Raw genomic sequence first — 13,922 nt, forward strand, 5'->3', positions numbered from 1 at the left:
TGAATCGCAATTAGGGAGGGTATAAAACCAATTGGCAACCTCACATTAAAAACAAACCAAAAATACTCTGAAAGATCTCATGCTTATGCCATTTTTCAATAGTGTATATAGTTGGTCCTATTATATGTTGGTGATCACACACTGAACACTCATTCAAAGAGTGTACGCGATTCTTTTCCCTCGCTTTTTGTCCTTGTAGTTCAAGGATACTTCAGCGATTTTAATTTGCTTCTAAATTGAAAGTAATCACAACATGCAATTTGAACATTAAACTTGAAATCAAAGAAGATGTTGTTACTGTATTACCAAGAAGGTATCGTGACAATACAAATGTTTTTCTTTGTTTCTTTTGAGAAGAGAAAATAAACAGCAGAATAAAGAAATTACAATACAGCAGTCCTTTAAGGCATTCAAAGCCCTCCTTTTTATTTTTAACTTATTCATGTTTTCAGTTTACTTTGTTTTGTCTTTGTGATCAAAAATTATTCCCTCACTGTTGCAAGAAGCTTGGGGCAGTGATCATCAGTATTATTAGGAAAAGGCAAGTATGCGCAAATTAGGATGATGATTTTAAATACTGTGTTAGGGTAGTCAAAGGTATATGTTTTGGATTTTGGAAAAAACACTTTTTGTGTTGTCATCTGATATTGTTATTATTGTCATTGACCCCTCCTGATATACAATGACTATTAGTTTAACAAAGGTTTAATGCTCAGTTTGCAATTTTCTTCTGTTTTAGGATATACATTAAATACCTCTCCCATCTAAATATCCTGGACTTGTGGGGCCAAGTAGCAACCATAGAAAAGACATGGAGTATGTGCATTGCAGTGGGGGCTGATTACTCCTAGACCTGGCTGTGCCAATGGATGTATTGGGTAAGGTGGAGTGCTGAGTATTTATGTATTCAGAAAAGTAGACAGGCTGGAGAATTGCTTATTGGCAAAATGCAATAATGGAAATGTTGATTGTTTAATTTTGTATTCCGAAGGCAAACTGTAGGGATATATACTGTATATATGAATTTTTATATAAATAAGTCTTGCTATGATGTCGATGCACATCAGAAAATAAAATCAAGGTAACATGTTAAGAGGATGGCATTGTGACGCAGTGATTAGCATTGCTGCCTCGCAGTGCTGGGGCCCTGGGTTCAGTTTCACATCTGCATGAAGTTTCTGTGTTCTCCCTGTGTTCATGTAGGTTTGTCTGAGTGCTCCGGGTTTCTCAAACAATCTAAGAACGTACTGGTAGGTTAATTGGCTATTGGAAAAATTGGCCCGGGTGTAAGTGTGGGCACGTTCGAGTCCATGTGTGCCCTGCAACGGAGTGGTATCTCATCAAAGGTTTACCCTACTTTGCGCCCGTTGATTGATGGGATAGGCTCTGAACCACAGTCACCCTGTATGAGATAATGTGGTTCGAAAATGTGGTTGGATGGTTACAATAAGAACCAGCGCTTAAACATGTGACTTTGTGTTTATTTGGAAAGATCACAGCATGGCATTCTCGTTCTTTGCTTAATCACTCGGTTTGATAAATGCACCTAATCAAAACTGAGATGGAGTCCTCCAAAAGCTGCAGTTTTTATGCCATGGTTTCACAGTGTTCAGAGCTCTCCATTTTTGCGTACCTTATTAAATGGCTTTTGAAACTGTCGCAGGCAAGCCAATTAGCAAGGGGTTCTCGCAACAGAAATAATGCAGTGTTTGTATTTGTCAGGAAAACAAGGTATTGCAGCAGTCAATAGCGTGCATTGCTTGAAAAAATAGAAAGGACAGTCAGCTGTGCTGGTGTGCAATGAGATGGAGAAAACCAGAAGGCTTAGCTGAACATCTGTGTGTTTAAGATAGCATGTGTCTAAGAGAAACACTGCTCTATTGATTTGTTCCATTTTTACTAGGCGAGGATATAAGTACATTGTCCTTTTGCAACAAGCTTGTTAAATGCAAAGGCTCAGCTTATCAATTCCTCATTAACCTTTAGCACCTTTTAGTGTTCCATGTGTTATCTTTTCATGCATTATAATGCAATGTTTTCCATTTTGTTTCTTGAGCAGGAGAGAAAATACATGCTTTATAGGGCAGTGGTTTCAGGCTTTGACAGTAAAAAAAAAAAACTTTTCTTGCCTTGCAATGGTGGTAAAAGATCCATTGTGTAGTTATAGCTAAGAAACGCTCTTTCATTTTGTGTTTTTTACTTTCCCATTTTCAGTGTTTACTCACTACTGGAAGGTACCTGTATAAAATGCAAGCATAAATGTTTCGCCTTTCCGGATACTGTATTTTAAACTACTTTGAGATGTCAGACCTGAATATAGAGTTACAAATGGAGTTAGTTTTCAAGGTGGGCAAAATCTGCATTTCAAAGCAATGCCTTGTTGGGTCTATGCATCCCATGTCTGCGCTGTCTGAATTGATGGATATTTTAGCCTTACTTGACGAGGATGAATTGATGAATGAATCATTTTGAATCAGTTCAAACAGATACAGTACATAAGTCTTGGGTTGGGTTGTGTCCCAATTCCCCCAAAAAACGGAGCAGGGTGTCCTGGAGTGGTGTGTAAAATGTGTATTTGATACCCTGCTTAGGAAAAAATTTATTTGATAAAAAGTCATATAACAGTCATGAAGGTGAAGTTTACTGACATCATTTTCTGTTACTACAGTACTAATGTCGTTTTTTTTTTAAAAAAATCAGCATAATGTCTGAATAAAGTCATTCATTTGACTGAAGTTTGTCAGTTTAATTCCAAATCTCTGCTATAGCTTACATGACATATAGCGTTGTATACCTCAGTGTTTTAAAATTCGTAAATGTCAGCTGAATTATTTAGTAATGACACATGAATGTTTAATTGTAATAATACAGACACATGAACTACATGTTACATAATGGTGTCTTAACCATAGATACTACTACTTAAAACTGAGCACAAGTAAATTATAAAAGTTACTAATGAAACACTATTTTGTTCTGTGTACCTAATAAGGTGTGATCAAATCTTACTGATTTTTCTGCTGTATAGGCCCTGACCTTAATTTTGTAATATTTTGGATCTTAGGAGGCCAGCACCTTCAGAGCAATGTTACAACAATAGTTCATTTTCATCTTCAGTCTCTGCAATGTTAACATGCTGTCCTAACGTCGGCATGTATAAGTATAGCATATTTTTCTGAGGAGATCAAAAAAGGCAATTTGTGCTTTCTTTGCAAAAACATGACAGAGCTGACATTCCTTATTGTGCATATCTATTTAGCATATACAGACTGGATGTTAAATAGACAGCAGTTTGATTAAAATACATTTTGGGGTTGAAAAGAGGAAATATAGAAATTGTTACAGAATTTATGTTCAGCTTCTGTATCTAATCTAAGTTCCTTTGTATAGGAGTAAAGAGCTAGAAAGAACATGTGGAGATACTGTATAGTATATCAGGAATAAGATGTTTGATGTTGCTGAAAACATGTATAGGATATGCAGTATTTATACTGTATATTTTGCCTATGAAGGACCAAAACCTATGTTGCGAGTCCACATTGGCAAAATTAAAAAAAACAACGTTTGCTAATATGTAAGGTTTTTATGCTTCAGAACAATGTGGATTGAGATATCTACAGTATGTAATTATCCATCCATTTTCTAACCCCATTTATCCAATTTATAGTCTTGGTGGAGCCAGACACTCGCACCAGGGGAAAGTTTCTCAGAAGACAATTATTTTCTACCAAGTGTGTCTTAGGACTGTGGGGGAAATTTTAGAGCACCTGGAAGAAACTCAAAAGACCACAGAGAACATACAAAGTGTTCCCCGCCCCAGGTCCCGAATTGAAACCAGGTCTCCAGCACCGCAAGGCAGTAATGCTAACCACTGTGCCACTGTCTCCCCCGTTCGTAATTAGGAACAACTGAAATGCAAGATCTCGGAAATGAACCTTGGTGGGATGAGATGTGCTCTTGGTCAGCTTAGTGGTTGTGCCATTGTTAATGAATGTTTTCTGGTTCAGATCGTGTCCTCAGATAGGAATTTAATGAACCTAGTCCAGAATGGTAACAAGTAATTTTTCTTTTTTTCATCGAATTGCTGATCCTTTGGTAGAGATAAAAATAGAAATTCAACATTAACTGAATCATTTGTGTGGCAGTAAATTAACTAGGTGAAACAAGTTTTCCGCAAATGAGTTTCAGTTCATTTTCCACAACCAAGTTTAAATAAGAGAAATTAATTATTAATTGACTTACAGTATCCTTACCTACAGTGTCATACCTCGCGCATTTAAACTTCTTATAAACTTTTTACTTCATGGGAGTAATTTAAAGATTTACTCTCATGACGTGGGGTAGAACATTTTTGCTACAAAGCAGAATGTTTTGAAAGTTGCCAATTATTTTGTAAAAGCTTTGATTTTTACATTTGCCCTGTTTTCTTGAAGCTTGGTGCCTTTTACTTTTAGATCTGTCGTGACCGCTTTGACTCTGTTTACAGTTTGGACACATGACGGTAATTTAAAAAAAAGCAGAAAACTTTGTTAGTGAGCAGAAATGCCTCCTCCACTTTCCTTGGGTCTTGCACTGGCCTGCGAGATTCGTGCCTTTTAATCCTAGTTTCACATCACACATATGTCTCATTGGACATAACCCATACATACTGTACCAATACTGTCTACTCATAACAGAATCCAGGGCCCTCTGGGTTTCTCAGTCAATAAAGATGCTCAGTTAGAGTTCAGGTTGAAAGGTACTGTATATACTGTATATTGGAACCTGGGCTATGTCATAAACTAGCTCTGACCAGGATTCTCCAGGAGGTGACATGCCATTGGCTAAAAGCCTTCATGGTTAGATTTCAGGGATCTTGTAGTTCTGTGGTACAGCAGTAGCTCCTGGAATTTTCTACTGTAGGTGCCTATAAGCTCACAGCAACAGTAATGAAAGGTGCACTACCTCTCCAGTTGCCGCTAGCTCTTCTGAAAGATGATGAGGAGCTGGCAGTGTGTCAGACACCAAATGCCTCTGAGAGGTGGGAATGTCAGCAGAGCAGCCTGCAGGTCCTTGTTCTCCCCACATGTGGTCCAGGAGCTGTTGCTGTAAAGCCGGGATCCAAGCAGCTGGCAAATCCAAAACGGGATGAAATAAAATCCACGGAAACCGGTCGATTCCAAATGTCTTTTGAGAGCCAAGTGTTTTGTTTCGTTTGCAAATTCCCAAGGTCGATCCCAGATTGAATTTTATCACTGCTGCCTCAGACTTCAGAAATAAAATGAGCCGTCTCAAACATCTTGTCCCTCAAGTGTAGCAGTAATTTCCATGAACATTGTCATGATTTTATAAACAAAGTAGATGTTTTATTCCCTTTCTGTTGCGGTGCACTATTAAGAAGGTACTTTGAGCTACTGTTGCTTATTGCACTAAACCGAGACTCCAAGAAACTGGGCTCCTGAGTGACTTAAATGGTACAGGAACCCACTGAGAACAGGGAGAGTCAGAGGCCAGCTTGAGTTTGGGCTGTGTTATTAGCAGAGTGTGACAATTGCCACTGGGACTGAATGTGGATTCCTTGGCATTTGTCACACAGCACTTGAGCCTGTATAGCATGCTGGGTGCCTGTGAGGTCACTAGTAGTTTAGAGTTGTGGTGTAGCTCCAGCCCAGCGCCTTGTCTCTGCTGTTTGTGCTGAGTGTTTCCAGTGTGAAAAGGAAGCTGATAATGAACCTTTCTGTGTTAGCAATTGAAAAATTTAAAAGGCCAAATAGAACTATGAGGAGTCGATTAATCTAAAAAAATGTGTTCTTGAAACGACTAAGCTGGTAAATTTGGTGTCACCTGTTTAAGATGAAAGTGCAAATCATGAGGGGATGACATTGTTCTTCTCTGTAATTATTCTTTGAGTGCTTTTATTAGCTTGTGGTTTCCTGTATATTGCTGTCTTGGTAGGGCTTAGGGAATTTGCCAACCTTGCTCTGCGGTTCTTCTGATTTTGCTCTTTCTTTGCCACACCATATTGCGTCCTGATGATTTGATCAATTCCCACATTTATCGCAGTGGGAAGAATAATAATGATGTAGTTACTCTTGCCTTGCTACAGATTGCCGCAGTACGGGGATTGTCATGTGAGTTTTATTTTAGTTTTAAGCAAGGTTTAATACTTGGAGATATTAATTAAATTTTTCATAAAGGAGCTGGGAAGGGGGAGCAGCCTTTTCCTTTCAAGCAGAAATGAAGCAGACTTATCCCAGAGAGACCTGGTTTTACCCTCTTCTTTTGAAATCAATTACTGCAGCGAATCTGCGATAGTCTTCAAAATAACATTCCATGCCCAAGTTGGAATTCAAGGTTTTTTTTTTGTTTCTCCCTCAAGTTTCTGTTATGTGCTGGTATGGATTTGTAAAGCAAACCCCTGATTTAAAGGAACATATTCTGTTGCTGTCACCAACCTTGTATTACAAAATTACTTCGACAAGCGGTAGACTTGAGGACCATTTATGATTGGAAGACAAAACGTATCAGTATGGATCTATCAGTTTAGTCACAGTCTGGTAAAATACATAGAAATTATCATTAATTCTGTGACAAAGTAGAGTCATCCCTGATTTTGTTACACTGGTTCATTAGTTTGCAATTTTCTTTCATTGTGAAATAACTGCATATATAACTCCCATCCTCTATACAGTATATATCACTGGCCTCCAGCAGCATTTAAAGTGGACAATAAAGCAAGATCTTTAAAGATTAAAGATCTACCTTTGCACTTAAGCTTTTATTATCTTTAGTTTTGCTCTTGGTTGTATTGGGTAAATTTGATTTATTTTTGTGTATTATGTGTGCTTTTATACAGAGCTGAGTGTTGCTTGAAAAGTGCTCATAAAGAAAATTGTAATTATTATTCTTACTTAATTTTTATTCTTACTCTTATCAAAGATCAGACTGGAAGATGAATTAATTTGTCTGTTTCAGTTTTGGGCATCACTGTATACCACTTCTGTGCAGGTGCAAGGGTTCTGGCAATAAACCTGAAGCCAGTCAACACTGATTCAATGACTGATTCAAGTTCCAGAATAACAAGGACCTGTTTTCCAGTGATCTCATAACTATGCTACTTTTTGACATTTACTACAGTTACACATAATTAAAAATGAGAACTGGTGGTATTAATTGGAAGTAGAGCCTTTTGAGAATTAACTGGGCATACAGTAAGGGCGAAACTGGTTTCAGGAAGTCAAATATCCTTCTATTTCTTATGTATTCAGGAGGAATTCTGCAATGGCCAGAAGTATCTATTGTGTACTTGAAAAATTATCGAGTCATGTCTAGAAGTACATTTCTTTCGAACCTTTGTTCTACTCAAATAATGATTTGTTCTACATAAGTACATTTAAAGATTAAATCTTCTGTAGGTAGTTTCTGTAGACTGGTACTTTGGCAAAGAAATTCTGCTGTAGAAGGGCGCAGAAGTCTTTTTCATTGTAGAAGATTTTGCGGTTTCTTACTATTTTTGTATCAAGCAGCTGCTCTACCACTTCAATAGTCTGTAAAAAGTCAACGTGATTGTGCTTTGGAAGAATACATCACTGTTTCCTTGTGATGAAAACTCCAAATGCACAGACTATACTGTATGTGTTGCATTGTCAGTAAATGAAAGGAGTGTTTCTTTTGAGGCTTCCTCTGGCAGCATCTCTTCTGCAATGAAATTATTTTCTGCAGCATTTACTGTAGCAGAACAATTAAGAAGATGTTTGAAAGTGGCATCATCAGGTCTTTTAAAACTTCAGCTTGTTTTCTATTTGGCTTGAAAAGCACTTCTAATCAGAAACACATTAATAGAAAGTCTTTTATTTAGTTTTAGAGTGCACTCCAAGGCAGTTCAGCTGAATTTGGTTTTACCTGGTCTTGTTGCCTATCTTTAGGAACATATTTATCGTAAGACCAGTAATGGCATGACTTTCTTGTATCCCAGAGTCCACTTCTGTTTACCAAAATCACAGCACATTGGTGTCCATGAATCTGACAAGGGTCTTTATTCAGGGGTTTGAAGCTTTCTATTATTCTTGTATAGATTTCTTAAAATAGTACTTGCATTACTCTCCCCCCTCCATAAAATTAAAGACCGTCCACATCCTTATTTTCAGGAAACAAAATCTGTAATATGTTAGAATAACAGCAACATTCATGTCAGGAGTCACAAGATTGTGTCAATGTGAAAGAGATGCACTTGTAGTGGAGCACACTGTAAGCAGTAAAGATTTTTTCATGGTATGCAATCCAAGTCAGTGTGGGCATGGATTAAGCCAACATTAGTTTGGCCATGTGAAGCTGCTGGGTGGCACAGTGGCACATTGGTTAATGTTGCTGCCTCACAGTGCTGGGTCTCTGGGTTCGATCCCTGACCTGAAATCTCTGTGTGGAGTTTCTGTGTTTTCCCTATGTTCGCATTCGGTACTCTAGTTTCTTTCCACAGTCCAAAGACATCCTGGTACAGTGGGTTGGGAAATTGGCCCTGGTGTCAGTGTGTGTGTCTGTGTACCTGCTCTGTGATGGACTGGTGTCTTGTCCAGGGTGTATAGGCTCTGGCTCCTTGATTGGATAAAGCAGTTAGAAAATGGATGAATGTGAAGCTGCATTGATTGTGTTGGGTTGTAAACAGTGTGATTTATTTAAATCTATCAATTGCAATAGATTGCTACCAGTAAAATGTCTATGAAGACATTTTAGAAGAATGAACATATGTAGAAATTAAATTGTGCATGATATTGCACCATTATTTTGTATTGGTTCGTGTTTCACCCTCAACATTCTTTCCTCTATGACACATCTTTTTCTTTGCCACTATAACCTTCCAACAGCCTGTTAATCAAGTCTTGAATTACTAAAGAGCGTTCTTGATATAAAGACCAGAATATGGCAGCAGGACACATCACTGAGACCTCATCAGTTAAGTGAAATCTTGTCATGTGCAAAAAGAATGCTGTTCAAAATTTGCTGAAGCCATAACATTGTGCTGGAATGACTTAAGTGGTATTCTAGGAGTTATTTAGAACTGTATAATGATAAAGGTGGCAGTTATCTTATCATATTGTCAGTATGGTAATATTTGCATGTTTTTTTAGGAATACGTCCATGGGCTATATCCCCCTAAATCTGGTTTTTGAATGTGGGTTAGTGAAAGGATTGCCAAAATTGTTTTTGAAAAAAGGACAGTGTACTGTAGGCATTTACAATCTTCAAGGGATTAACATTTTATCAGTGCTTTAAAAATATTAAAAAGATTTACAGTTAAGAGACGTGTATAGTAAGACCACTTGTAATCTATGGTCAAGACAATTAATTGATCTGTGTAGAGTAACTCTTGTTATTGTGTCTACATTTGTGCTTCTATGTCTTTTATTCTGTATAAGTTGCTTATTCCATGTTCGTAGTGGTGTTATTTGGATTTGCATATGTCTGTGAAAAGGAGGTATTTCTCATCCGGATTGGGATTTTCTGAGACTGGTTATCAAAATGATTAACACCTACAATGTAACTGAAGATTCTAGCATATACAAATTGAGATTCTGGTGTCACAAATGGGAGTGATGTTTGAGATCAGGCGCATTTCATGTTTTCATGGCTGCACAAAGCAGAAGGTGCACATCTGAGCAAGGAGCTTGCACATAAAGCGAACAGAACAAGCTGTCAAAGAATAATCATCAAGTGAACTGGGTTACCACACCTTCAGGGCTGCTCTGTTTTTTTCCCCGCAGAAGCATGTCTGTTGTATTTTGTGAGTGAATGGAATATGGCGTCTCAGAGAGGCTGTTTTTTTTTGTTTTTTGTTTCACTTCCCCGTGCTTTACCCACCAACATCTACTCTCTGACGAGAGCAAATATCCCCTGCGTTTCACCGACCGCCTCCAGGCCCCCCCCCCTTCCAAAGGGTCTGTAATTGGTATTCAGAGTGGCAGCTTGGATCAACACATTGCAGACAGGGAGGGAATTCAGTGAGTCAATACACTGGTTCATTAGAGCACTGAGTCACAGCGGCTGCCTCGTTTGTTTGTATTTGTCCAATATTTGGTCATGAGGATCGCTTGCTACAATGTTGGACGTCAGAGTGCCTGAAATAAAACCTGTTGTAGCTCCTACTGTACATGATCGCACACACTGATTATTTTTCAAGTTTTCTTTCTTCATTTTTTTTTTACCTTTTTGGTACTCCGTTTGAAGGTCCAGCTTTCTTTTGTAATCTCAACAATGTTTGCCGCATTTTTATTAAGCTTCTTTGTGAATATTGTTACTCTGCTTGTTAGTTCAGCACTACGCTAGCATTAGATTGTTTGCAGTGCAGAAAGCAAGATTAAAGCCCATATGCTGGCTCCTACCGTACATTATGGCACTCTGATGCTTTGCATGCATGTGTGTGCGTGAGCATTTTTGATTCGTGTGAAGGTTTGCAAGGGCAAAAGAATCCGTAGGGGGTATCTGAAGAATCTAAATGCTTTCCATAAAATATTATTTTTTACAGAAAAACAAGTTGGCATAATGTATACTTAAATGTTGCTTACTTCTAACAGGACAAAAGCATGGCTAGGTTGGTGCAATAGGTTAACTCTTCATTGTCAGTTGTGCAAGAAAACAAAACAGAGCACCAGAATCACAACGATTTCCAGCTTGTGAAGCTTCACTAGGCTGGGACACAATCCAGAAAAGAATTCTGTAATTTCCCTATACAGGACAACATTGCTGGCTGGCAAAGATGTCTCAGCTGCTGGGCAGAACGAAATCACAAAACATTCTAGAAATGCAGACCAGACAGGTCCAAAACAAATAATGTCAATAATTTGTTGCTGCACAGTAGGTTAGGAAAACTCAAAGGGGAAAGAAAATAAGAGAACGTGTTTGGCAAATATATAGGCAGATTAAAATACATATTACAGTTGTCTGAAATACGTGGAAATGGTGGTCCCATATTCAGAATACAAGAGAGACAATGGACAGTAAACAGGAGGAGAAGTTGGGGGAAGACCGAGGAGAGATATGATTAACTGGGTCTCATTGTTGCCAGGAACAAACTCTGAAACCTTTTTTATAATCACTGTTGTTGAAGCATTCAGAAAAGCTCTTGTGATGTCCCCGCAGCTGGCGCTTTTGTTAGGAATGAAGTACGCAACGTTAAAATAAATACACCTATTGTGAGATGTGTGTACTGTAGTCTGCTAGCGGCTACTGCGGTACCTCCAGAACCATAAGAAGAGGGAGACCACACTTCTGAGTGATTAATGAAGACCCAGGAGCCTAGAGGGTATTTACAGGCATTTATTCCCCTCCAGTGACGTAGCCTTCTTTTCTTGTTGTTTTTACGTTTTCCTCTCATATTGCTCAGAAAGCCGCGGAGGAGGGCTCTCTTGGGGTGAGGCGGAAAAGGACTGCATGTGCTTAGTTTGCCTTGCACGTGTGCGTGTTTGTGACTGACCCACCAGAAGCACACAGGGAGTCGGGGCAGCTCAGAACACTGGACCTTTATTATGATTACCGTGCCTTGTGGGGGTGTGTGAGCGGAGAGATTTCTCTGGAATTCTAAAGGGCATCAGTGTGGAAGCGTCTAACCTTTCTAAACTACTGGAGTACATCGACCATATAAATAACTAATTAACCTTATCCACTTAATAAAGCTCCGGATTTTTGTTCTCTGTTTAATTAGCTGCAGCGTAAGCCTGCGATGCCAAGTTCCTTTATTAGCTAATTTAACACCGCTGGGGTGGGAACAGGGGACTCGGAGCTTTCCTCTCCCCTAAGTCCTGTGACTGGAGGTTTGCGATGAGTATGCACACAGGGATTGTGTGGATTGGCACAACTGTTAAGTAAAGTACAATTTTATGTTGGGTGATCTTTTATGATTGGAATGCAGAGAAAGCACAGACTTCCTAATATATAAAAGGTTACGAAAGAGAGGAAACGAATTGTTTTGTGTTGCCTTTTCCCTTCTGTTATGAGTATTATTGTAAATAATGCCAAAAAATATATTTTTTAAAACATTAGTGATGGTAATTTGGTCAAATCACTTTATCTGTTTAAAATGATCTCCTATGTTCCTGAATTACCAATTATGTAATTCCCTGAATCGTGTGCACTGAGCATAAAATAGAGGTCGGGGTTGATAAAGGTCCTCATCTTGGCTGCTGGAGAAGGAAAAAAGCCACCTTTAATGTGAAAATATGTGGGAAATGTGGCCATGGGTTCCAGGGATAGGTTAGCAGTGCACTTGAGAACTAGGTGGCTGTGGGTGTAAAATGGTAGCTCTTTCCCCATTTCTTTGCCCCGTGACTGTTATGCTTGATTCCTTTTCTATTTTTTTCACAATGGGAAAGAAGAACCTTTAAAACCGTGTTTTTTTGTGGACTTGTCAAACCTTTATCTAGACAGTATAGACAAAATATAAAAAGGCAGAATGCTTAGATACTAAGTGAAGTAAGCCTTAGATTGAAACTAGGCAGAAATCCCAATCACCACCTAATGATCTGATGAGATCCCTCTATTGACTAAACTGTTTAGGTATGGAATATGATGTTATTCCTTATTACTATAGCTACAGAGAAGATGGACTAAAATAATACTGAGTATGAAAGGGACTGCTGTATGCAGACAGATTAAAAGAATTGAACAATGTTTTCCTCCCCACAAGCAGAAATTAGAAGACTTCAAAAATCCCAGATATGACAAAATCACCCCCAGCCTGTGGTTCATGCTGAGCACAGAGATCTAAGAGTATATTTAGGAATAAAGTGCAAAGAGATTAAAGAATTTATTTGAAGGATGTTCTTTTTCTCAGGTATGGAGGATAATTAACCAAGCAATACGATGTAAGCTGATTTACTTGGGTCTTTCACATTAATATAATGAGGCTCTTGAATCAGTGAAGCCATGGCAAAGGAATTGGCACTGTAATAATGATTTGTTACTACATGATTTATTTTTCCATTTGTGACCTTATTTTTCTATATTTTCTATAAACATATCCTAGTTAAGTACAATTGAATGCTTTAGACAAATATTGCCTTTGAGATTGTTAAAACAACATACAGTATATATAGACTTGTTTTAATTTTACCATACCCGATACAAGTACTGTATGTAAAATACTCATAGGCACAATCCAGTGAACATCTTTTAGAATAAAAAGTGGAACATGAACCAAGTACACAAATGGAAACTATGGGGAAGTACATTTGAAAATGAGAACAAGAGGCATTTCTTAACCAGGGGTTGCAGGAGTATGGAACTCATTGTTAAAGCTGATATCCTGGTTTCTTTCAAGGAATGGCTGGATGAGATCTCCAGCTTAATTAGTTAACTACCAAACAGGCTAGATGGGCCCATTTATTATAACTTTGCCCTTATTTATTTAGTCTTATTCTTCCTTTCAAGATGCTTTCTTGTTTTGTTCCAAACTAAATGAAAGATGTATTATGTACCATTATTAACTTAACAGTGTGTATTCATGGGACAAATCTAACATAAAGCCTTGTAAAAGTATTTGCCCCCTTCCAATAAAATCCCATTTTGTAGAATTACAAATGCTGCATACACCTTTTATTGAAGCGGATGTTTTTCATTAAAACTTGAATGCGCAAACAAAATTATTTATGAGCGAAAGGAGTTAAATACTAGCAAAAGCTGTACAGAAAAACCCACAACTAAAATATGTTGATTGTACAAGAATCCACATAGCTATGACAAACCTACATGAGTTCAGGTGAATAAAATTACTTTGTCAAAGATACATAATTAGTTGAGAGGCCTCTGTCTGTGAGCAATAACAGGGATTCGTATGATTTGATAAGGAATCCACCTCTTGTGCAAGATCTCTCAGTTGAAGCATTCAAACAGAAAAACCAAACAGTACCATATACTATATAATGGCTTGACCTTTATCATTGATGGTGATGGAG

General features: G+C 38.1%; 1 protein-coding gene across 6 annotated transcripts in view; it reads left to right on the forward strand.

Moving 5' to 3' along the window:
- Positions 1 to 13,922, forward strand: part of nexmifb (neurite extension and migration factor b) — a 173,427-nt gene that overhangs the window by 17,304 nt on the left and 142,201 nt on the right. For 3 of the 6 annotated variants that reach the window (XM_088649008.1, XM_088649010.1, XM_088649013.1), the window contains exon 2: positions 740 to 878. The exons of the other annotated variants lie outside the window; for them this stretch is intronic. The gene's annotated coding sequence lies outside the window, so the exon portion shown is untranslated. The remainder of the gene's footprint in view (positions 1 to 739; positions 879 to 13,922) is intronic. 6 annotated transcript variants of the gene reach the window in all.

Source organism: Lepisosteus platostomus, chromosome 10 (assembly GCF_059453375.1).
Source record: "Lepisosteus platostomus isolate fLepPlt1 chromosome 10, fLepPlt1.hap1, whole genome shotgun sequence".
Classification (NCBI taxonomy): domain Eukaryota; kingdom Metazoa; phylum Chordata; class Actinopteri; order Semionotiformes; family Lepisosteidae; genus Lepisosteus; species Lepisosteus platostomus.